Source organism: Callithrix jacchus, chromosome 12 (assembly GCF_049354715.1).
Source record: "Callithrix jacchus isolate 240 chromosome 12, calJac240_pri, whole genome shotgun sequence".
NCBI classification, from domain to species: domain Eukaryota; kingdom Metazoa; phylum Chordata; class Mammalia; order Primates; family Cebidae; genus Callithrix; species Callithrix jacchus.
This window is the reverse complement of record NC_133513.1, coordinates 8,801,857-8,825,254: the sequence shown is the minus strand read 5'-3', so window position 1 is coordinate 8,825,254 and position 23,398 is coordinate 8,801,857. Positions and strand designations below refer to the sequence as shown.

General features: G+C 42.1%; 1 protein-coding gene and 1 long non-coding RNA gene across 2 annotated transcripts in view; both read right to left on the bottom strand.

The window, feature by feature from the left end:
* RBFOX1 (RNA binding fox-1 homolog 1) overlaps positions 1-23,398 on the bottom strand; it is a 2,602,982-nt gene that overhangs the window by 1,136,125 nt on the left and 1,443,459 nt on the right.
* LOC128929187 (uncharacterized) overlaps positions 14,910-23,398 on the bottom strand; it is a 66,689-nt gene continuing 58,200 nt past the window's right edge. The window contains exon 2 of the long non-coding RNA XR_008475230.2: positions 14,910-23,398. This exon is cut by the window's right edge and continues 22,621 nt beyond it. This is a non-coding gene — a long non-coding RNA (uncharacterized LOC128929187).

The window sequence follows — 23,398 nt, the reverse complement described above, 5'->3', positions numbered from 1 at the left end:
CTGTTCATTATAAAATCTATAAACAATAAAGAAACTTACAACGTAGAAAAGGAAAGTTTCCCCTAAACTCATTTGCAAAAGAAAAACTCTGGTCAGTAACTGATGTATAAACTTCCCTATTTCTGAGGTACATAAATCTACCTATCCTCTGTTTTTGTTTTTTGTGTTTTTTTTAAGACAGAGTTTCACTCTTGTCACCCAGGCTGGAGTGCAATGGTGCGATCTTGGCTCACCACAACCTCTGCCTCCCGGGTTCAGGCAATTCTCCTGCCTCAGCCTCCTGAGTAGCTGGGATTACAGGCACGCACCACCCTGCCCAGCTAATTTTTTGTATTTTTTTTTGTAATCCCTCCCAAAGTGCTGGGATTACAGACTTGAGCCACTATGCCCGGTCCTGTTTTTATTTTTGTTTTTGTTTTTGTTTTTGAGACTGAGTCACACTGTGTTGCTGAGGCCAGAGTACAGTGGTGCAGTCTCGGCTCACTATAACCTCTGCCTCCCAGATTCAAGTGATTCTCTTCGTTCGGCCTCCCTGGCAGCTGGGATTACAGGCACACAGCACCACACTTGGCTAATTTTTTTGTATTTTTAGTAGAGATGGGGTTTCCCCATGTTGGCCAGGCTGGTCTCGAACTCCTATCCTCAAGTGATCCGCCTGCCTTCATACTTACTTTCCTTTTTAAAAATGAGAATAAACACTACCTATGTTATTCTACATCTTCATGTTGCGGAATTAGGTTTCTACCTCATTATGTTTAATAATCATCTAGCATTACATTGCATTTTGTAAACATGTCATATTTTACAACATCCATACATAGAAGTGATGCTACTCTATACCCTTAACTGTTTAAGGTTTGGGGGTGGAAGACTTCCTCGGAACCTAAGAGTTTAATGGGCTAAAGACATCGCCACAGACAGAAACCCTTACACCCTTTTGTCCCAGGGATTCTCATATGGACTTTCTGTGTGCGAAGAACCAGCTTCCACCACCCTGGGCATTCAAAGGAAATTGCTCTCCATCCTTCCCAAGTTGATCCTTATTGCAAATTATTTTCCAAACAGAAAATCCTTTAGCAAAGATGACAGCTGAGCATGTGACAGGGAGGAGAAGTGAACAGTGGGGGAGCTGCTTGGAAGCCCATGCTAATGGTTGCCTTGTGAGGAATCCAAGCAGCAAGCATAATGCCTACAGATCAAGGTACACGCACTGCGAGTAGAAAGGATTAATCAGGCCTGACAGTTCCCATACCACAGTATTTATCCTGTGAATTCCAAAATACACACACGCATGCTGGGACTGGCACCTGCCTTCTCTCACTTGGCTCATGAACAGTATGGGGGCTTTGTTTGTCAAACTGAGTTTGGTAATCCCCACCTTCAGTTTTAAGGAAATAGCCCTCTGGAACAAACAAATACACACATACATATATGTGTGTTTGTGTGTGTGTATATACATACACATATACATGTGTGTATGTATATGTATGTGTGTTTATACATACACACATATATGTGTTATATATACATACACACACAAATACATATATATATATATATATATATATATATATATATATATAGAGAGAGAGAGAGAGAGAGAGAGAGAGAGAGAGAGAGATTTTTTTTTTTTTTTTTGCTGGAGTCTCATTCTGTATCCCAGGCTGTGGCATGATCTTGGCTGACAGGTTCAAGTGATTCTCCTGCCTCAGCCTCCTGAGTAGCTGTAATTACAGGCACCTTGCCATCACACCTGGCTAATTTTTGTATTTTTAGTAGAGCATGGTCGGCAGTGGGGGGTGTTATTATGTTGGACAAACTGGTCTTCAACTCCTGACCTCCAGTGATTCACCCGCCTTGACCTCCCAAGGTGCTGGGATTACAGGCGAGAGCCACCACGCCCAGCCCAAACAAATATTTTTGACCTCTGGGAAATGAACGGGCCTAGCCTCATGGAAAGCTCACCAGTGAATTTCAACTGCCTTGTAAAAGTAGTTTCTGCTGTAAGATAAGGTACACGTGAAACTTAAATCAGCCAATACATTTAGTTAGACACCTCCACACACACATGTATGATATGGGCATTTACTACTTTCGAAAGCAGAAGCAATCTTGGTTCTATTAAAAACATATGTCTGGAGTTTAGTTTTTTTTGTTTTGTTTTGTTTTTTGAGACGGAGTTTCGCTCTTGTTACCCAGGCTGGAGTGCAATGGCGTGATCTCGGCTCACCGCAACCTCCGCCTCCTGGGTTCAGGCAATTCTCCCACCTCAGCCTACTGAGTAGCTGGGATTACAGACACGCGCCACCATGCCCAGCTAATTTTTTGTATTTTTAGTAGAGACGGGGTTTCACCATGTTGACCAGGTTGGTCTCGATCTCTCGACCTGGTGATCCACCCGCCTCAGCCTCCCAAAGTGCTGGGATTACAGGCGTGAGCCACCACGCCCGGCAGAGTTTAGTTTATAATATCATCCAAACGTCGCTTTCTTAGTTTTGAGAAATGTGCAGCAAGCGTCAACATTTAAGGGGAAATTGGTCAAGGGCATACAAGGACTCTCTATAAAGCTCAACTCACCCTGAGCCTAAAGTTCCTTTAACATAATTCAACACACAGAAAAAAAATGATGAGCAAATTCTTACCAGTGATAACCCCTGCATGTATCACACATCATATACAAGAGAGGAGGGCTGTTGCAGACGTAAATATGTTAGAGGAATGCCAGAAGCAGAAATTATTCTGGGAGTTTTCAACCAAAAGATATTTTTTAATCAAAGGGACTCAGAAGATCTGAGAAGCCAAAGAAGGAACGGTAACAGAACTGAGAAACAGGTGACTGCAGGAGATGTGGAAATCCTCGTAACCAGTGGGAAGAGGAGGTGTCTTCAGAGACCACAAACCAAGGTCACATGCCATGGTGGACCCTGCCCAGTGGGAGACAGGGCCTGGGAGGTGGGCCCTGAGGGAGGACTCAGCGGGTGTCTTGGGAAGCAGAGAGAGAGAGGGGAAGATGAGTCCTGGCTTCTCCTGCATTCAGGGTTTCCACTCACGCCCTCTATTGGCTCAAAATATCCAGAAACCACAGGCAAGGTAAGCTGGAATCATCCTTGCTCTGAAACAGTACAAACCAAGGAGAAAGACATCTCTGAGCATCCGTGGGTAGTTTCCTGGAACAGCAGAACACAAACAGGAAAAACCTTGGAGTCTCATGTGATGAGAAGAAATGTCAAGTTGTACGAGTACCAGAATCACATGGATCAAAGAGCATCCATGCAGACCTCTCGGAAGGCAACGGCAGGCATCATACAGAAGCAGATGAAGACGGCCAGGTGTGGTGGCTCAAGCCTGTAATCCAAGCACTTTGGGAGGCTGAGGTGGGTACATCACCTGAGGTCAGGAGTTCGAGACCGGCCTGACCAACATGGTGAAACCCCATCTCTGCAAAAACACAAAAACTAGCCAGGTGTGGTGCTGTGCGCCTGTAATCCCAGCTACCCAGGAGGCTGAGGCAGGAGAAACACTTGAACCCAGGAGGTGGAGGTTGCAGTGATCCTAAATCACACCACTGCACTCCAGCCTGGGTGACAAAGCAAGACTTTGTCTGAAAAAAAAAATAGACAAAAACTATTACAGTCCCCTTTGCCATGCCCCAACATTGATGGGCTCCTGTTGGTTTCTTATTTTTGCTCCCTAGGCCTTAATGGTAAACTCTTATTTCCATAGTCACAAACATTTTGTTCTAATTTGCTATGAAGTACATCCATGCTCCAGCTAAGGAAAAAGTTGCTGCTACACGAATGCAGACTGTATATTACAAGCTTCCACATTTTCAGGTCTACTATGTATTATGATATGTTATCAGTAGAATAGACAAAGTGAATGAGCTACTTTTAAAAGAACAGACTAGCAGTCAATTCATAAACGGTGTGTACGCCCACAACATTTTCAGGTCTACTTCTCAAAGCAGGGGATGTAAAAGCCACGGACATTTTGTTGGTGGTGTTACTGTGGTTGTGATTGTTTGGCAGAAGTTGCTGAGTAACAAGACCACTTGGCAATCTGAGTCTCACTGTTTCTTCACATACGTGAGGCTCATCTGAGTTAAAGTACAATAATGACAATGTTGATCGGGTGGGGTGCGGTGGCTGAGGTGGGAGGATCCCGTGAGACCAGGAGTTTGGGAGCAGTCTTGGGAACAGAGGGAGACCCCATCTCTACAAAAACTAAAAAGCTATCAGCCGAGTGTGGTGGCATGCACCTGCGGTTGCAGCTACTCCGGGGGCTGACGTGGGAGGATCACTGGAGCCTGGAAGGTTGAAGCTGCAGTGAGCCATCATTGCACGACTGTGCTCCAGCCTGGGTGACAGTGTGATCCTCTCTCTAGCTAAAAAAAGAACAATGTCAATGTTTTCTTAGTCCATATCAGTGTCTTCCGTAATTTATGCTTACTAATAGTGCCATACTTTATTATTACTTTTACAACATTTAAAAATGAACAGTGGAAAAGAAAACATTGAGGCACTCTCAGCAGAATGCTAATTTAGTCTATTGCAAACCAAAGAGCTTCCAGCTTTGAGAATCAACGTGAGGTCCATGAAATGCGCACTGAATGTCACCTACCTCTGTTCTTATTTTATTTCCATCTGGCTATTTTCGCCACATCATCATTGTTAAGTGTTTATAAAGGGGCTTGTCTATGAAGGGAAGACTGACCTACCTGGGGGGGTCTTTACAGAGGGTAAATGAACTCCAGGATTCCCCCAAACAGCTCATCCAGTAACTCAATGAGCAAAGTTTTTCTTTCTTTTTTTTTTAAATAAGGAAATGACTTAATTTTAGAAAGATCATACCAGCCTGGGCAATGTAGTGAAACTCCATTGCTATAAAAAATACAAAAAAAAATTAGCCAAGTGTAGTGGTGTGTAGCCATAGTCCCAGCTATGTGGGAGGCTGAGGTGTGAGGATAGAGCCTGGGAGGCAGTGCTTGCAGTGAACCAAGATTGCACCACTGCACTCCATCCTGGATGAAAGAGCGAGACCCTGTCTCAAAAAATAAAAAGGAAAGGAAAGGAAAGAACAGAAAATCATTTTCCATGGAGGCCTCTCCATCTTACAGAACCTACTACGCTCTGTACTCAGCCACCGTGCTAAGAACGTCACTACATCTTCGCATTCATCTTCCACAAGGCTGTGGAAGTCAGACTTGTGGCCTCTAAAGACGTCCGTGTCAGTCCTGGAACGTGTGAATGTATTATATGACCGGGCAAAAGGGAATCAGGGTTGCTGATCAGCTGACCTTAAATAGGGAAATTATTCAGGATCATCAAGATGGGCTCAAGGTTATCCCACGGGTCTTCAAACCGGGAGAGGGAGACCAGAGGTTCAAGGTCAAAGTGATAAGATGGAAGAAAGGCTTGCCAGGCCATGGATCACTGTGAACTTGGAAGGGGTTGTGACCCAAGGGAGCAGAGTAGAATCTAAGAGTTGGAAAAGGCAACAAAAAAGATTTCCTCTAGAGGCTCAAGAGAAACACGGCCCTGCTGGCACCATGATTTTAGTCCAGTGAGGCATACTACAGACTTCTGGCCTCTACAACTGTAAGATGATCAATTTCTGGTTTTGAGTTTTTTGTTTGTTTTGAGACAAGATCTCGCTCTGTTGCCTAGGTTAGAATGCAGTGGTACAACCATGGCTCGCTGTAGACTCAAATCCCTGGACCCAAGTGATCCTTCTACCTCAGGCTCCCGAGCAGCTGGGACCGCAGGGATACACCGCCATGCCTTGTTAACTTTTGCAGAGATGGGGTCTTCCCATGTTGCCCAAGCTCATCTCAAACTCCTGATCTCAAGTGATTTTCCCACTTTGGTCTTCCAAAGTGTTAGGATTTCACATGTGAGCCACCACGCCCAGCTAATTTCTACTGTTTTAAGTCACTGAGCTTGGGACAATTTGGGAAATAGTAACAGCAAATGAATAAAGGTAAAAATGGCTATCCCCATTTTGCAGATGATAAAAAGTAATGTGTATAAACAAACTAAACCCACAGAGAGGTGGACAATAATACTGGCACTTAAGCTAGGCTTTCTGGCTCCAAAAGACAGGCTTTTTCCCGGAGGATACTATGTGGCTTCACTTTGCAATATTTCACTTAGTTCAGACATCTATTAATGGTTATAACACAGATCAATGCTGCCTTAGAAAGAATTTGACAAGAAAATGATGATTTCAAGGATACAAACTCAAAACAGGTCTGGTGAAACTTAAGAGCTAAGAAAATGAGGAGTAATTAATGAAATAATATTTCCTGAGAACCCATTGTTTCAGGTGCTATTAGACAATGTCTCATTAATTTCTCTAAAATTCTGTACGGTGAAGACTTTTTTGATGTAGAAGATAAAAAAATTACAGAGGATGTATCACCTACCAAAACCTTCCCAGGAAAGGGGCAGAGTTAAGGTTTTAGGTCAAGCTTGTAGCTCTCTCCAAGTTTGCATGTATTCTATTTCGGTATGCTGCCAAGTCCAGAAACAAGGCTGTTTGTGGACAAAGATATTTTTTAAAGCTAAATAAGGATATAAGGCAGGTTAAGTATGTTCTCCCATTCTATAACCACTCATTAGCAGGTGCAATATTATTATTTGGGGGCTTTGTTGTAGCCAGTGAATTCTGAAACCATATACTGCATGAGGAAACCACACAATCCTAAAATAACTATTTCTTATTTGCATATTCCCATATCCACATAGTCAAACATAAAACCGAGAGAGAGGGAGGAAGAGAGAAAAATGGAGGAGAGAAAGAGAAGAGGAGGAAGAGAGAGAGAGAGAAAAAAGAGAACAGAGAAAGCGAGAGAGAGGAAAGAGAAAAAGAGAAGACAGGAGGAAGACAGAGAGGTGAGAAAAAGGAGGGAGAGAGAGAGGAGAGAGAAAGGAGGGAGAGACATGAGGGAAAGAGAGGAGAAAGAGAGGAGGAAGAGATAGAGAGGAGAGAGAAGAGAAAGAGAGAGGAAAGAGAGGAGGAAGAAATAGAGAGGAGAGAAGAGAAAGAGAGAGGAAAGAGAGGAGGAAGAAATAGAGAGGAGAGAGAAGAGAAAGAGAGAGGAAAGAGAGGAGAAGGAGAGAGAGGAGCAGAGGAGACACAGCGGAGGAAGAGAGAGAGAAAGAAGGAGAAAGAAAGAGGGGGGAGAGAAGAGAGAGATGACAGGACAGAGAAAGAGAGAGACCAAGAGGCCTAACTGCCTATGATAACTGGAAATTGGTTGTCTGGTTATAACATTTCCGTTAAATGAATTATTATGCACCAATACTTGCTTTCTTCATTATTTATTTATTTATTTTTTGAGACGGAGTTTCGCTCTTGTTACCCAGGCTGGAGTGCAATGGCGCGATCTCGGCTCACCGCAACCTCCGCCTCCTGGGTTCAGGCAATTCTCCTGCCTCAGCCTCCTGAGTAGCTGGGATTACAGGCACGCGCCACCGTGCCCAGCTAAATTTTTTTTTGTATTTTTTAGTAGAGATGGGGTTTCACCATGTTGACCAGGATGGCCTCGATCTCTTGACCTCGTGATCCACCCACCTCAGCCTCCCAAAGTGCTGGGATTACAGGCTTGAGCCACCGCACCCAGCCTATTTCTTGATTTTTAAAGGATGTGAATATGAGAACTGGTATTTCTCTTCCCTTTTAATCCTAGTAACAACAGTGAATTGTTCCAGGAAGATTCAAAGCACATTCTGCTGTATCTCTGTCACCCACCCTGATCAGTAGTCAGACGATGTTCTTCTGGTCACCCACAAGGTCTCCAGGAAGCTTGTTAAAATGCAGAGCCCTGATTTCCACTCTCAGGGACTGTCATTTGGGAAGTCTAGAATGCAGTGGCCTCGGGTACATTAAAAAAATGTACAGCCATTTTTAGCAATTATTAAAAAGTCAAGAAACAACAGATGTTGGCAAGGCTGTGGACAAACAGGAACACTTTTACACTATTAGTGGGAAGGTAAATTCATTCAACCATTGTGGAAGAAAGTGTGGCGATTCCTCAAAAATTTAGAACCAGAAATACCATTTGACCTGGCAACCCAATTTCTGGATATAACCCCAAAGGAATATAAATCATTCTATTATAAAGACAAATGCATGTGTATGTTCATTGCAGCACTATTCGCAATAGCAAAGACATGGAATCAGCCCAAATGCCCATCAAGGATAGCTTGGATAAACAAAATGTGGTACATATACAACATGGAATACTATACAGCCATAAAAATGAGATCATGCATTTTGTAAGGACGTGGGCAGAACTGGGAGTCATTATCCTCAGCAAACTAAAACAGGAACAGAAAACCAAACAACTCATGTCGTCATTTATAAGTGAGGGCTGAACAATGAGAACGCATGGACACAAGAAGGGAACATCACACACTGGGGCCTGGTCCGAGGGTAGAGGGAGGGAGAGTATCAGGATCGACAGCCAACGCACGTGGGGCTTAATAACTAGGTGATGGGTTGACAGGTACAGCAAATCACCATGGCACATGTGTACCTATGTAACAAACCTGCATATCTTGCACATGTATCCCGGTACTTAACATTTAAAAATACGCACAACCATTTTTCAGACACGCAACCCCAAATTCATCAAAATAAAAATGAGCCTGGATACATGAATTCCAGGAAGAAATGGCTTTCTAATGTGTTGGCACACGAGAAATATCAAAGGCAGTAAGTACTTCACAGGATTCCTATTTCAGCATCTGTCTACCTGTCCAGGTTTCTGGCTAGCTCCCCACAACACTTGCATGTTACTGTAAATACATTCAGCATTTGAAGATGTATATTTCTTTTTTTTTTTTTTTCTTTTTTGAGATGGAGCCTTGCTCTGTTGCCCAGGCTGGAATATAGTAGTGTGATCCTAGCTCACTGCAACCTCTGCCTCCTGGTTTGAAGTGATTCTCCTGTCTCAGCCTCCCAAGTAGCTGGGACTACAGGCACCCACCACCATATCCAGCTAATTTTTGTGATTTTGTTAGAGACGGGGTTTCACCATGTTGGCCAGGCTGATCTTGAACTCCTGACCTCAAGTGATCCACCCGCCTCAGACTCCTGAAGTGCTGGGATGACAGGTGTGAACCACCGTGTCCAGCCAAGATGTATATTTCAAGTATAGCTTCCCATGTGTTGTTTCATAATGCAATGTCCATCTGAATGTAAGCTCCATGAACACAAGGACTATAGTCTCCTGTTACTGCCATAGCGTCTGTGCTCTGCCCAGAGGCTCACAGGGAGCCGACATCCCAGAAATATTTCCTGAACAGTGAATGAGTACTAACTTTTCACCCTTTACTTGAAGTGACTATATACGAAGCAGCAGCGCAAGCAAAAATGAGAGATTCATTCCAATCACGCTGATGACAAATCCGCTGGACGCTTCTATTTGGGCAAAATGCTATCACTTCTGATTTCCCTCTTTGAGGCTTATTAAGACCATGAATTCAAAGCAGCCAGAAAGCTAATATTGCCACAAAGCAAGATACAGTTCACAGTCTGTGCCTGATAATATCATTAACAAATAAAGCAAAACTCCAAACGATAGGTACAGCAATAAGACAAATGCCAGAAAGATAACTGTGAAAGCTGACATGCTAAGTCATTGAGTGGAACTGAGATGGCATGTGCTCTGTTTTTGCTTTTCCGAATTGTATGTATTGGCTTTACTGTAAATTATAAATTGTATGTACTAGTTTTATTATAAATTTCACTATAAATTATGCATTATTATAAAATTGGTTTTATTATGAATTATAAATTGTTTTATTGTATTTTGAGACAGGGTATTGCTCTGTCACCCAGGCTATAGTGCAGTGGTTTGAACACATTTCACCATAGCCTCGACTTCTGGAGCTTAAGCGACACTCCAACCTCAGCTTCCTAAGCAGGTGGGGCTACAAGGGTATACCACCATTCCCAGCTAATCTGAGTGTGTGTATGTAGGTAAATACACACAACGTGCCTGTGTATGTACATTTACATATATACACACACACACTCTCTTTCTCTCTACCTATAGATATAGATATAGATATAATTTTACTTCTTTTGGTAGCGATGGGGTTTTGCCATGTTGCCTAAACTGGTCTCAAGTTCTGGGCTCAAGTAATCTGCCTCCTCAGCCTCTCAAACTGCTGAGATGACAGGTATGTGCCACCAGGGCCCAACCTCATTTACTTTTGACAGAGTCATCTATTCATTCAGTTACACCAATCTCAAGCACTAGTGGATTTGTAAGAAAGAAAGAATCATAGAATCTTGAAATCACATATTCCTATTGAACAGTAGAATATTATAGGCCTCAGAATTACATGTGTATGTGCATATGTGTACACATAAAGTTTCAATATGCACAAAAGTAGAACATATTATATAATGGGTCCTATATACTCAGTAATGAAGAGCTTACTACAATTGCTTTAAGTTGCTATTTATCTATTCATTTACTTTTTTTTTTTTTTTTTGAGACGGAGTTTCGCTCTTGTTACCCAGGCTGGAGTGCAATGGCGCGATCTCGGCTCACCGCAACCTCCGCCTCCTGGGTTCAGGCAATTCTCCTGCCTCAGCCTCCTGAGTAGCTGGGATTACAGGCGTGTGCCACCATGCCCAGCTAATTTTTTGTATTTTTAGTAGAGACGGGGTTTCACTATGTTGACCAGGATGGTCTTGATCTATTGACCTCGTGATCCACCCACCTCAGCCTCCCAAAGGCGGGTGATCATTTACTTTCTAAAATATTGTAAGCAACTCCAGAGTTCCTATCATTTAAGCTTTACTTTATAATCCAATTGTGCCACTGGAAATTATGGACACTTTGTTACAGAACAAGAATGCACAGCTACTCAGGAGGCCGACATGGGAAGATCACTTGAGTCCAAGAATTAAAGTCCCATTGAGGCAACAAAGCAAGACACTCATCTCTTAAAAAAATTAAATTTAGCCAGGTGTGGCATCTCACGCCTGTAATCCCAGCCTTTAGGGAGGCTGAAGTGGGCGGATCATGAGGTCAAGAGATCAAGACCATCCTGGCCAATAAGGTGAAACCCCTTCTCTAAAGAAAAACAGAATACAAAAATTAGCCAGATGTGGTGGCGTGTACCTGTAGTCCCAGCTACTCATGAGGCCGAGGCAGGAGAATTGCTTGAACCTGGGAGGTAGAGGTTGCAGTGAGCCAAGACTGTGCCATTGCACTCCAGCCTGGCAACAGAGCAAGACACCGTCTCAAAAAAAAAAATCAATTTAAAAAATAGGAAAATGCTATTATCACATGTAAGAAGATCAACAATAAGATTTATGGAGTTTGTTTTTTTCCCCCCCCAAAATAGAGGCTCCCTGTCCACACCTTTTTTACCCCCAGTACGAATTGCTGGGTTGATCCCAGTAATTCTGAAAAGCTGGCCTGCAAAGGTGAAGGGATTATGCAAACAGCAAGAGGAGTGGAGAGAAGCAGACCAGGGAAAAAGGAAGAAACCAAAAAGGGATCTCGGTGTTTCAAAGACAAACCTTCAAAGTCCCTCAAAGACCAAAGTAGCCACATGAAAGGACCACATTTGCCTGCAGAACTCCCAAGGCTGGGAGAAGAAAAGGAGATCAGAGGGAAGAAGCCACAGACACACTTCACTGGACAGCCCCTTCTCCCCGGAGCTGTGATGTATCACAAAGCGTGGGATCAAAACTCTACAGAAGTGACTCATGGCAAACGGGGTCACAGGGACATCTGTCTGTGTCTATAAAATGCCCAAACAGCAGGACGAGAAATAAAAAGGGCAGCCAATTTTCCAGATGTTAACCCTAATCTCAAGGTCTTCCTGATGTCCAGCAATCACGGTCCGGATGTCCTTACCCATGGGAAAGAAGGGGGTTGGGGCTGGATCCTCACTGCTCACACCACAGTCAGCCTGGTGGTACATAACCCCTGGGTGCCCACGGGGGTTACCGAGGGCGCTTTCTCAAGTCCTCCTGCCCAGAACCTACCCTAAGAGGCTCAGAATCATGTGGTCTGGAGTGGGGCCAATGCATGGGTGTATCGTAAAGCTCTCCAGATGATTCCAATGTGTTTGAGGGCTCTGATCTAAGGCAAAAGCAAGGTGCTTAAATCAACAGTCCGTTTTGATAACACAAACAGATTTTTGTTTTGTGCAGAAGATGGTGGCCTTTATGTTAAATTTTAAGGAAAAGATTCATTTAAATCCTTAAGCTGTAAAAATTGAGCTATTTCCGGCAAGACTCGGATTTCCAGGTTCTAATGGAAAAAACAAACAAACAGAAGCTCCTGCAATGTGGGTTGCATTTTCCTGGGGCCGGTCTCCCATTTAGACCACTGAGTTCTGCTATATTCTTGGCTCTGAGACGAGTGAGTTGGTTGAATCTTGTTCCTAAGGAATGCTGCCATTCAGATCTTTCTGTGTCCTCTCTTTAGATCATGCAAAGAATAATTCAGCTAAGACCACAATGGGGATGATCAGTTTCCATTTGCAACTTTTAGCTCTTCGCTACTAGGATAAAGAGTAGACAATGATAGTAAATACTTACTGAATTTAATATAATTGTGAAACTTCTTTTTCCCTGGGGGCCCTGATGATAGGAAAGGATGGTGAGAGCAGCGGCTCGAGTCAGGATTCCCAATCTCCAGCTTTAGTTTTATCAGTGACAGGAATCTGGGCAAGCGTTAAGCACTCCAGGTCTCAGTAATTTTATTTGCATGTAATAATGGGGGGTGAGCGTCAGCTGTCTTTTTGTTCTTGAAGTCTACATTTTTCTAGGTGCTAAATGATAGCAAGAGGAACACACAGAAGCGAAGCAACAGCAAGTGGAAGGAAAAAATTGCACTTCCAGCTCATCTTGAGTCTGGACATGATTCACAGATGAACATATGAGCTGTCCATGCATCAGTGAGTACCTGGCCACCTTGGAGATGAGCCAAATGGAACTGGAGCCAGGAAGAGGCTTTCCCAGGAGTCCCTGCCTGGCCTCCCAGCAGCACACACATCCCTGTCCTGCAGGTGGCCTTTCTGTAAGAACACCAGGACATCTTGGAGGTCAGCAGTTGGGGTTTCAGCACAGACTGATTCCTCTCTCCTTCTAGCTGGAGGATTAACCACTGAGTCATGAGATTCACCTCCTTCCCTTCTTGCTCTAGAGAGAGCATCCTCTACTCAGACAAATAAACAGTTCGCTGTTTTCCTTGTAAACAGTGAGGACAAAAAGTACAGACAACAAAAAGCAAAAAGAATAAATGAGACTTTATCAAAACGGAAAACTTCTGCATATCAAAAGATACAATTAAAAGAGTGAAAAGGCGACCCACAGAATGGGAAAGAATATTTGCCAATCATCTACGTGATCATGGATCAACACCCAGAACATATAAATAACTCCTAAAATTCAACAGTAGCAACAACGAGCAACAAACCAACTAAAAAAAATGAGCAAAGGGTTTGAACAGACATTTCTCCAAAGAAGACAGAAAAATGGGCAATGAACAACTTAGGGGATACATGAATAATGGCGGGAAAGGAGAGAAATGGAAGGCTTTTCTTCTTCTCCCACCAAGCTGCTTCTAGGCACTTCCTTCCTTGCTCTCCCATCCTACCTGGTGAGAGAGAAGACTTATTTACCCGAATGGGGTCTGAGTTAATGATTTGACTTTAGTCAAGGTCACTGTGCTTTAAAATGCACAAACCATGGCTCTAACTCCTCTTTTTAAAATCCTCTTCAGGGCCGGGCGCGGTGGCTCACACCTGTAATCACAGCACTTTGGGAGGCCAAGGCGGGCGGATCACGAGGTCAAGAGATCGAGACCATCCTGGTCAACATGGTGAAACCCCGTCTCTACTAAAAATACAAACAATTAGCTGGGCATGGTGGCGCGTGCCTGTAATCCCAGCTACTCGGGAGGCTGAGGCAGGAGAATTGCCTGAACCCAGGAGGCGGAGGTTGCAGTGAGCTGAGATCGTGCCATTGCACTCCAGCCTGGGTATCAAGAGCAAAACTCCATCTCAAAAAATAAATAAATAAATAAAATCCTCTTCAAGCTCTAAGCCCTCTCTTTAACATCCTCTTCAATTCCATGGGGCAGAGCTGGTCGGCTGAGCAAGGTCCTATTTGCTTGGGTCAAACTCAGCTCCATCTTTTCTCCTTCCTTGTCCTTGTTCTCAACAAATATACTTGGGAGAATGACTTAAGATGAGGTCTCTCCTAGAGATCTTGCCTCTTCTAAGTGCTTTCAATATGTGTATGAGAGTTCCCGAGTGAGGTGGTACCAAGGACCGGATTGGGGATAGATTGGAGGAACCATGATCCTTTTACAGCCTTTAACCAGCGCTAACTCTAGGCATAGGGTGCTTGCAAAACCACGAGTAGAATGTTCCAGGATCCTTATGCCGGTACAGCTTCTTCTATGTAGAGTTCTCCTAAAATTTCTGTTAGAGGAGAGGTAAATGGCAAACACTGATTTTATGACTCTCTTGGAATCTGGCCATAATACCAACAAAAGCACCGACACGCTCACCTTCATTTCCATTAAATATAACCAAGCAGAGAGAAACTTTAATGAAAGTTCATGTGAGAGGGGAGCGTGTAAGAAGCTTAAATACTAGAGCCATATCTTTCAAATTATAACCCCAGTCGGAATTCTATGCTGGCTCAGTTTATCATTCAGCAAAAACAGACTCTTCCATTTCATAATCTTAAAAAAATACATCCTAAGTTGGATATCTAATTCCTTTCTGTTCTTCAATTTAAAGCACAAAGACTTCAGAACTGAGCTAAAGGGGTTACTTCAATCCCTAAGCTGTTGCTACGCTCTCATTTCTGGTCTGACACAAAAAGTTTTCTAACATTTTCTTTTCTTTCATTCCTCTACCTTCTCTGTCCTTTCTCGGGGAGTAACTGCAGCTCTGACTATAATCACATTTAAGAGGCTATATTTTCTCACACTTTTCTGACTCAGAGTATCACCTGAGGGACTTTGTTTAGCCATATTAGAGGCTTTTTCATAGATCTAATTCCCCAGTTATAATTCACAAGGGCAGCATTTACGTTTACCTTAAGGGATTTTTTTTTTCTCTTTCTTTCTTAAGTTGACTATGTCCTTGATCCACATAAAAGGATGTAATCTTGCTTGTTACTTATATTGTCTGTCTGCGAGGACGAATGTTTCATAACGGGTTTGTTTCCTAAATGGTAAATCTATAAACTTGTAATTCTATCAGGCCAAGATATTTAGGTGGATTCAGATGTGTCCCGTCCGTTGTTTCGGCTCTGATTTCCCCAGAACTGATGACAGGTTTGTAAGTAATATTAACTGTCTTTTGTAGTAAATTACATCTTATAATCACCACAGCATTCGTCTCTGGCCAGAGCAGTTATCAGCTGAAGCAAATAAAGGGTTTGGAGACTCTGCTATCTGGTTCCTTTCAGAATGCCAGAAGTCCTCTATAAACACGAGTGTGCAGAATAAGAGGTCATCTTTTGAAAGCTATAATAAAACATGATTGTAACAGAACATGTGACAGCCTGCTTAGCAGAGCAGCCTCCTGACAGTGGCTCAGCTGGAGCTCAATGTTGTGCAGGAGGGGAACGAGGGAGGAGAGAGAAACAGGTAGGGGAGAAGGGAGAACAAAAGCCCCCAGGATTCTGTCTGGTGCATGTCGTGTTCATCAGCACCACAGTTAATTTCAAGGAAAAATATGTCTTTGAGAGGACACAAAATAATAAATATCTGAGTCTAGGTGTCCTACTAACTTGGATGATGGGTCCTCTAAGGGGAGTGAGTAAAATGGGACTGAAGTGCTCATGAATGCATTTCTAACCCTCTTCTTCTATGTATTCCAGTCCCAGCAACGCCACCCAGATGTCCTCTGCAGTTACCTGGGCTTTGTGGGGGAAGATGGCGATAGAATAGTGCGTTATATACACTCACTGAGACCTACGGACTGTGTTCAATGCGCTGTTGATTGTGGGTTAACACTTTGTACCAATGACAGGACATTGACTACGTGCAGAGCGCTGCTGTAGTTGACTAACAAATGTTAGCTCATTTAATGCTCATAGCTCTAAGCTAAGTGCGCTTGTTAATTGCCTCTGTTAATGCAGAACTGAGGGCTGCATTAAGTTAAATGCACCTGCTCAAGATTGCATAGCTAGATGGTGAGCACTGGGCTGGGAACCAGAGTGGTGGGGAAGTCCGTCCCCACAGCAGCAGTGCTGACCCACTCTGCCACACAGCTGTGAAGAGTACTAGTGACACTCATAAAGCAATAAAATGCTTAGCCCTATTTACACAGGGGAAAATCAAGTGTCTGCAAGTAAGAAATGGTAGGAGTTCTGTTACTGGCTTGAGAAGTTAAGTTCCTAACCACAAGACTCTCTTGTAAGTGTTTAAGCCCTTCAGTTGTGTCATTTAGTATTTTTCTGGAGTCTCCTTGTTCTTCTTAGTTAAGCAAAGTGTTCTGAGATATATCGTGTATTTTACCAGAGTACTTTAACTCCCAAGCAAGAGACTTATTACCATACCACGTCACATTTTCCCCAACACACGCAACCGTTAGAGGAGCCCTGGCTGATTGAAAATTTAAAATGGATCCAGAAATGTGGTTTTGCTTTACTTAAAGTTATGCAAAACCCCAAGAACAGTGCCGTTATCAACACACATGTTCTGGATAATGATTTGTGACATGTCTTAAGATGAGAACAGTAGAGACATTTGGGTTAGAAGAGAAAAATTTGTTACAAGGACATGGATAATGCCAAATGACCATGTCAGATGATTTGGAACATAATGACTAGTACTTTTTTTTTTTAATCTAAAAACATTAATCTTCTCACCTCCCAGAGAAAACAGCTATTTACACACTGTGAGACATATCCTGTCAATTTTCACCTTACATACTATAAATATATTTTTAATCCATATGATCATACTTAGTAGTTTTTTGGCTTTATGTCTTTGTGAAATTTTTCATTTACCATTACATATTCTTAAAAGCCATTTTGAATGGTAGCATGCTGTTTATCATATGTAGATAATAAACTACAAGTCCTTTTATAATGAACTTTTAAGGCGTTTCTCATGTTTCTCTATTATGCTAATTATCGGAATAATCACCTTTGTATATAACTGTCTGAACTACTCTTTATTTTCTACAGATTGATTAAGAGAATTACTGGGAGATGGCAAGAACATTGGTTTTATAATATTGGTTGCAGTTTTACTGTGGACTGGATGATCAATTCACATCTACCTAAACATCTGGTAATAGGAGAGTGGTTAAACAAATCAAGTTCAAATGTAATGTAAAATAACATGCAGTCTTGGCCAGGGGTGGTGGCTCACGTCTGTAATCCCAGCACTTTGGGAGGTGGAGGCGGGCAGATCATGAGGTCAAGAGATCGAGACCATCCTGGCCAACATGGTGAAACCCGATCTCTACTACAAATAAAAAAAGAAAAATTAGCTGGGCGTGGTGGTGCGTGCCTGTAGTCCCAGCTACTCAGGAGGCTGAGGCAGGAGAATTGCTTGAAACTGGAAAAACAGAAGTTGCAGTGAGCTGGGATCACACCACTGCGTTCTAGCCTAGAATGAGACTCCATCTAAAAAAATAAACAAATACATAAAATAACACAGTCTTTTAAAATAGTAAATAAGAATTTTCGACCCTGACAAGAAAGGATGTCTTAATTACATACTGGAACGAAGAAAAGACAAGTTAGAAACTATGTAGTGTCTGATCACATTTAAAAACCCCTACATGTTTATGAATGCATATCCTGCATAGAGGAAACGGATGCGTGTGTGAAGATGTGGATGTGGACACAGCTGTATGTGTACAGGCACATCTGTAAGGATGCCTTCTGCCACAAGTAGCGGAAAACCAAATCTGTTCAAAGTGACTATAGCCGTAAAGATACTCATTTTGTCTTAAGAATGCCAGAATAAAGGGCAGCCCTGGGCTTTCTGAGCAACTCCCTAATGTTACTAAGGACCAAGAGCCTTCCACTTTCTGTTCCACCATCTTTAGCCAAGTAAGTGTTCTGAGGATTCTCACGAGATAGTCATGGCGGCTCCAAGCATCACCACCACACCCAACGGCAAGGCACAGGTCATGATCAGTACAGCAAAAGGTGGCTGCTGATGTGGCTCAGTCCTTTTAAATCGCAAGAAAATCCTGCCCACCTTTGGTACCTGGTTTTAAAGGCTAGGATATTGAAGATCTGGCTTATCTAGATGAATAATGGAGGCAGGGAAAGGAAAGGGGGTTCAGATGGCTTTGGGATATACAACTGGCACACATTACCACCAAACAAAGTCTAGATGAATACCCTCAACTACTTCTCTACCTCCTTGGATGCTGGAGATTAGGCATGAAGATTAGAGAACTGTACTTAGTAATTCATAGAATTTGCTAGGTTACATTTTATGCAGAATTTTATCAATTCCTTTTGTAATTTCTCCAGAAAAAGAACAGAACACAGCAATTCTAGTTGCAGTCAGGGTGACAAACAGCCACTGAAGGGGGCAAGAAAATAAAATCTTTACCAGGTTGATAAGAAAGCTTTCCAATAAGCTCCCCTCCTGAGAGCTCATTCATTCAGAAGACTGTGCTAGTGGCAGAAACCAGGGGCTTCCCAGGTTTAACTTAAAGCTAAAATCTGTGCGTATATGAATGTATCATGGGTGTGTATATTGACATCTTTAGCTATTTCGTTATCTCTGTATATCACTATATATAACTATCAGCTGTTCTCAACTGTAAATGACTTACTCCTCCCAGGGACATGTGTGTATTGTGTGCCGGTGTTCATGTGCATATATGCAAGAAGGAAGAAGGGCTTTGCTTACAGCCCAGCTAAGACATACAATTCAAAAGACACTATACTTCAACTTAGCCTTTACTCTGAAGTTCTATTCTCATTAATAGTTACCTATCTTTTTTATTTTATTTTGAGACAGAGTCTCACTATGTCACCCACACTGGAGTTCAGTGGTGCAATCTCGGCTCATTGCAACCTTTATCTCCCAGGTTCAAGTGATTCTCCTGCCTCGGCCTCCCAAGCAGCTGGATTACAGGTACCCACCACCACACCCAGCTATTTTTTGTTTGTTTGCTTGTTTGTTTTTATATTTTTAGTAGAGATGGAGTTTCACTATGTTGGCCAAGCTGGTCTTGAACTCCTGACCTCAAGTGATCCACCCTCCTCAGTCTACCAAATTACTGGACTGACAGGCGTGAGCCACTGCACCTGCCCTACCCATCTCTTATCACAGAGTTGATGTAGATGCAGAAAGTAAAAGCGGAAGGAACACAGGAGTAGGACCCTGCTTCGGCAGTTAATTTTTTCCTAGTTAGGACAATTAATATGCATTCACATATTTACATTACACAAGTAAACAACTGCAATGATGTACCCCAGGGTCTAAGTCGGTATGAAGTTCCTAGTCGATTCAGTGAGAAAAGAATATAATTTTTAATGAATGTTGCTGGGATAACTGGACATCCACAGGCAAAGATATAAATGCAAAAACCCTTATCTCACCACATGCAAAAGTCAACTCAAAATGAATCATAGACCTAAACATTAGAGCTAATACTATACAACTCCTGGGGGCGGGGGGAACAGGAGTAAACCTTTGCGAACTTGGGGTGAAAAACAGATTCTAAAAAAATGACACCAAAAGAAAAAACAGTAAAAACTAAATTGGACTGTACCAATATTTTAAAATTGTGCTACTGACAATCCATATAAAAAGTAAAAAGGCAATCCAAAGACTGGAACAGAATATTTTCAAATCATATATGTGATTTTAAAAGTTCTACTCAGAATATAGAATCCTTACACAAAATGTAAAAAGTTCCATTAAAACCCTCATATAACACTTAATAAAAAGTCTCCAATAATAAAACTTAATAAAAAGACAAATAGCCCTGTTTTAAAAATTGGCAAGGTAGCTTCATAGGCATTTGTGCAAAGAAGATACAACAAATGTCCAAGAAGAACATTAAAAAGATGCTTAATGCCAGTAATCATGAGGAAGATGCAAGTCAAATCCACAATGAGCTATTACTTCACACCCATTAGAATGGCGACGGTGAAAGAGACATAACAACAAGTACTGGTGAAGATGTGGACGAGGTGGAAGCCACACACATTGCTGGTGGGAATGTAAAATGGCACACCCACTTTGGAAAACAGTTTGGATGTTCCTCAAAATGTTAAACGCAGAGTTCATATAACCCAGAAATCCCACTTCTAGGTATATATCCAAGAGAAATAAAAGCATAAGTACACAGAAAAACTTGTAAATCTATGTTCATAACGGATGAAAAGTGGCAACAACCAAATGTTTGTCAACCAGTGAATGGACAAACACAATGTGGTATATTCATAGAACAGAATTTTATTTGTCTACAAAAGATGAATTAAATTTTGACGCATGCTGCAACATGGATGGCCCTTGAAAACATTATGCTCAGTGAAAGAAGCCAGATGCAAATGTCCACGTACTGTACGATTCAATTTATATGACATAGCCAGAAGAGGAAATCCACAGAGACAGAGCAGAATGCTAGTGGTGCAGGGCTAGAGGGTGTGGAGAGGGTGCACAGGGTGTGAGTACTAATGGGAACAAGGTGTCTTTCTGGAGCAATAAAAATATGCTAAATTTAGAATGTGTTGATGGTGTGTTGATGATTGCCAAACTCTGTGAATATATTAAAAACCACTGAAGCATTCAGTTTAAACAGGTGAATTCTGTGGCATATGCATACCATGTAGTATGTGAACCTCAATTAAAACATTTCCAAAAAAAGTACAAAGATGCATACCCTTGAGTTGTGCAGTGCACAACCTGAATACACTTATTTAGCAGTCCTAGCCCTCTGGTGTTGGCCCAAGCAGTTTAAATAATAAACTAGGTGCCCATAATGGAAAAACAGAAGTCTTTATATTAAAAACCTAGATTCCTGACTTCTCTTGGAAAATCAGAGTCAGATTCCTACACATAAACAGTCTGTGAGAGCTGAGCAGCCTCTGGGGCCATTCATCCCCGAGTTTGCCGCAGACTCCACCACCCCCTTTTGTATCTCAATTTAAAACTGAAAGTCAGCCACCATTCACAATGGTATGTACATTCTTGTTTTTCTCATAAAATTGTTAAAATAGGTTAAATGTGTGATCTTGTAGGCTTCCCAAGGTCATAGGAAGTATGGCTGTCTAGACAGGTCTTTTCAAATCTGAACGTCTTGTTTCCTTCTTCGAATCCTGGAGGCACCTTCCTGGGCACTTCATGCTCTCACTCAACAAAGGATTTCCCCCTATATATTCTTGCAAAGCTCCTGTCATTCCTTATGAATTGTTCCTCTGCTTCATCACGATGAGAACACGTTTTGTGGATACAGACCAACTCAAGTGTCCTCAAACAGTATGATGTTTCCCTGGTAGTTAATGAATATTCAGCCCAAGCTGTAACACTGGGAGGAGGAAGGCTGGAATCTTCCACGTGCATGACTAATCCTAAACACCAAATTGGACAAAAGCAGTGGGGTGGGATGGAGTCTACAATGCCGGTCAATCACTAGGCAATGAGACAAGCACTTTAAACACCCTTCCTCAATTTCTGTCATTCACAGAGCACCTTCCCAGTATTGCCATCTCTGCAGTCCTCATTTAAAATCTGACATATGCTAATGTGACCTGCCTTTCTGCCATCCAATTACTCTTCCTCTCTGTTCCAGTGCTACTGAATGGCATGCCTCTGTAAAATAAAGAAGAAATAAAATCTTCCTTCTTTCAAGCAATTCGCCATTTTATTTGCATAAATTAAATATTGAAAAACACATGAAGAGGGCACTCCCCTTACCACCATAAACTGGAAACCAGGAATGTCATCATGAAGAGACGGTACCTACAGAAACAAATAGAACCAAAGCAAAGCCATGTTCCTTGATTCTAGCTGGATCCCACTGTCAGCCTGAGGCTCAATTCTGCCTCTAGTACAAGGAAAACTGGCAAATGTCATCAAAAAGAAGTGATCACCAAACGAATATTTTCCTTTTGAGGCATCAGGAAGCTGTTAAGAAAAGGTGGATCTTTTTGATTTTTTTCTCTGTGATTCTGCATTATTTGAACCCTTCCTTTCAGTGTCTGAACTGATAATAGTAACACCTGGTAAATGTACATCCTGTATTGAGCAACACGTTTTAGGGAATACATGAGAGCCAGTAGGGCAGAGAGAGATGGGTACACTGAGGAGGATGATCTCTTGATCTCTACTCTCTATGTATAATCAGATGCTCAGGAAACCCTTGAGGAAGAACAGCTCATCAGTGACTTGCCTTGGTGAGTAGAACGGGAATGCACTATTTTAATGTCCAGGAAATATTTGCCCACTACAGAATAAACCCTACTTCCGCTACCTGTGAAGCTCTGTGCATGTCTACACACAGGTGGGTGCACATACACATGATCTTTCTCAGGGGACTATGAGCTTCAGAACTAAACAGATGCAAATTTCATCACTTGGTAGCAGAGCCTGTTTCCCCACATGTATAACTTCTCAAAGCAAAGAAAGCTATTACAATGGGAGCCAGTATTTGGACTCAATTGGTCTGACCGCAACGTTTCCCGTCTTACTATCCCAGCCTAAATGGCAAATGCAGTCTATTTCATTGACGGTCATTTCTTAGGATTGTATAATTCTTACACACACCAATATGACATTGTTGTTTCTGTATTAGGAAACAAAATATTCTCCTTAATTATGAAGCACCTATCCAAAGACCCTGTGGGGATAGCTAAGAGAAAATAGAAGAAATGTACAGCTTCAGATAATACTCATCATGGAGGGAGATTATAATTAATATGTTATGCAATGTCCAACTTATTGCCTACTATCACACAAAAGAAAGTCTAATATCTGGTAGTTATTATTCTTTCAATTTTCCTAAATTGAAATATTTCAGAGATGCTAAAGGAGTTCCAGAAAGAAAAGACGTTGGAGAGATGCATGTGAAATTCAGATTTACTCAGTCTTCCTACCCTGACATTGGAGGACGTGCCTTTAACTGTCCAAATCCCTACTTTCATGCACACAAAAGTCTAAAACTGTTCAGTTTCATATTCACAACTATATGACTAAATAATAGGAGTCATACAGCGCATAGTAGACATCCAGCAAGTATTAGTTAACATCTCTCTCTTCTGTGAAGCCAGTTCCAAAAATAAAAATTCAGTTCACAAAGAAAAGGTGCTTTCTGCTGTCCTTTCCCCAATTTTTTCCAAGGGGTTCCTTGGTGTGAAAGATGTTAATCTTGTTTTAAAAAGTGAGCTTTGTTAGTGCATTTAAAATGCAGCT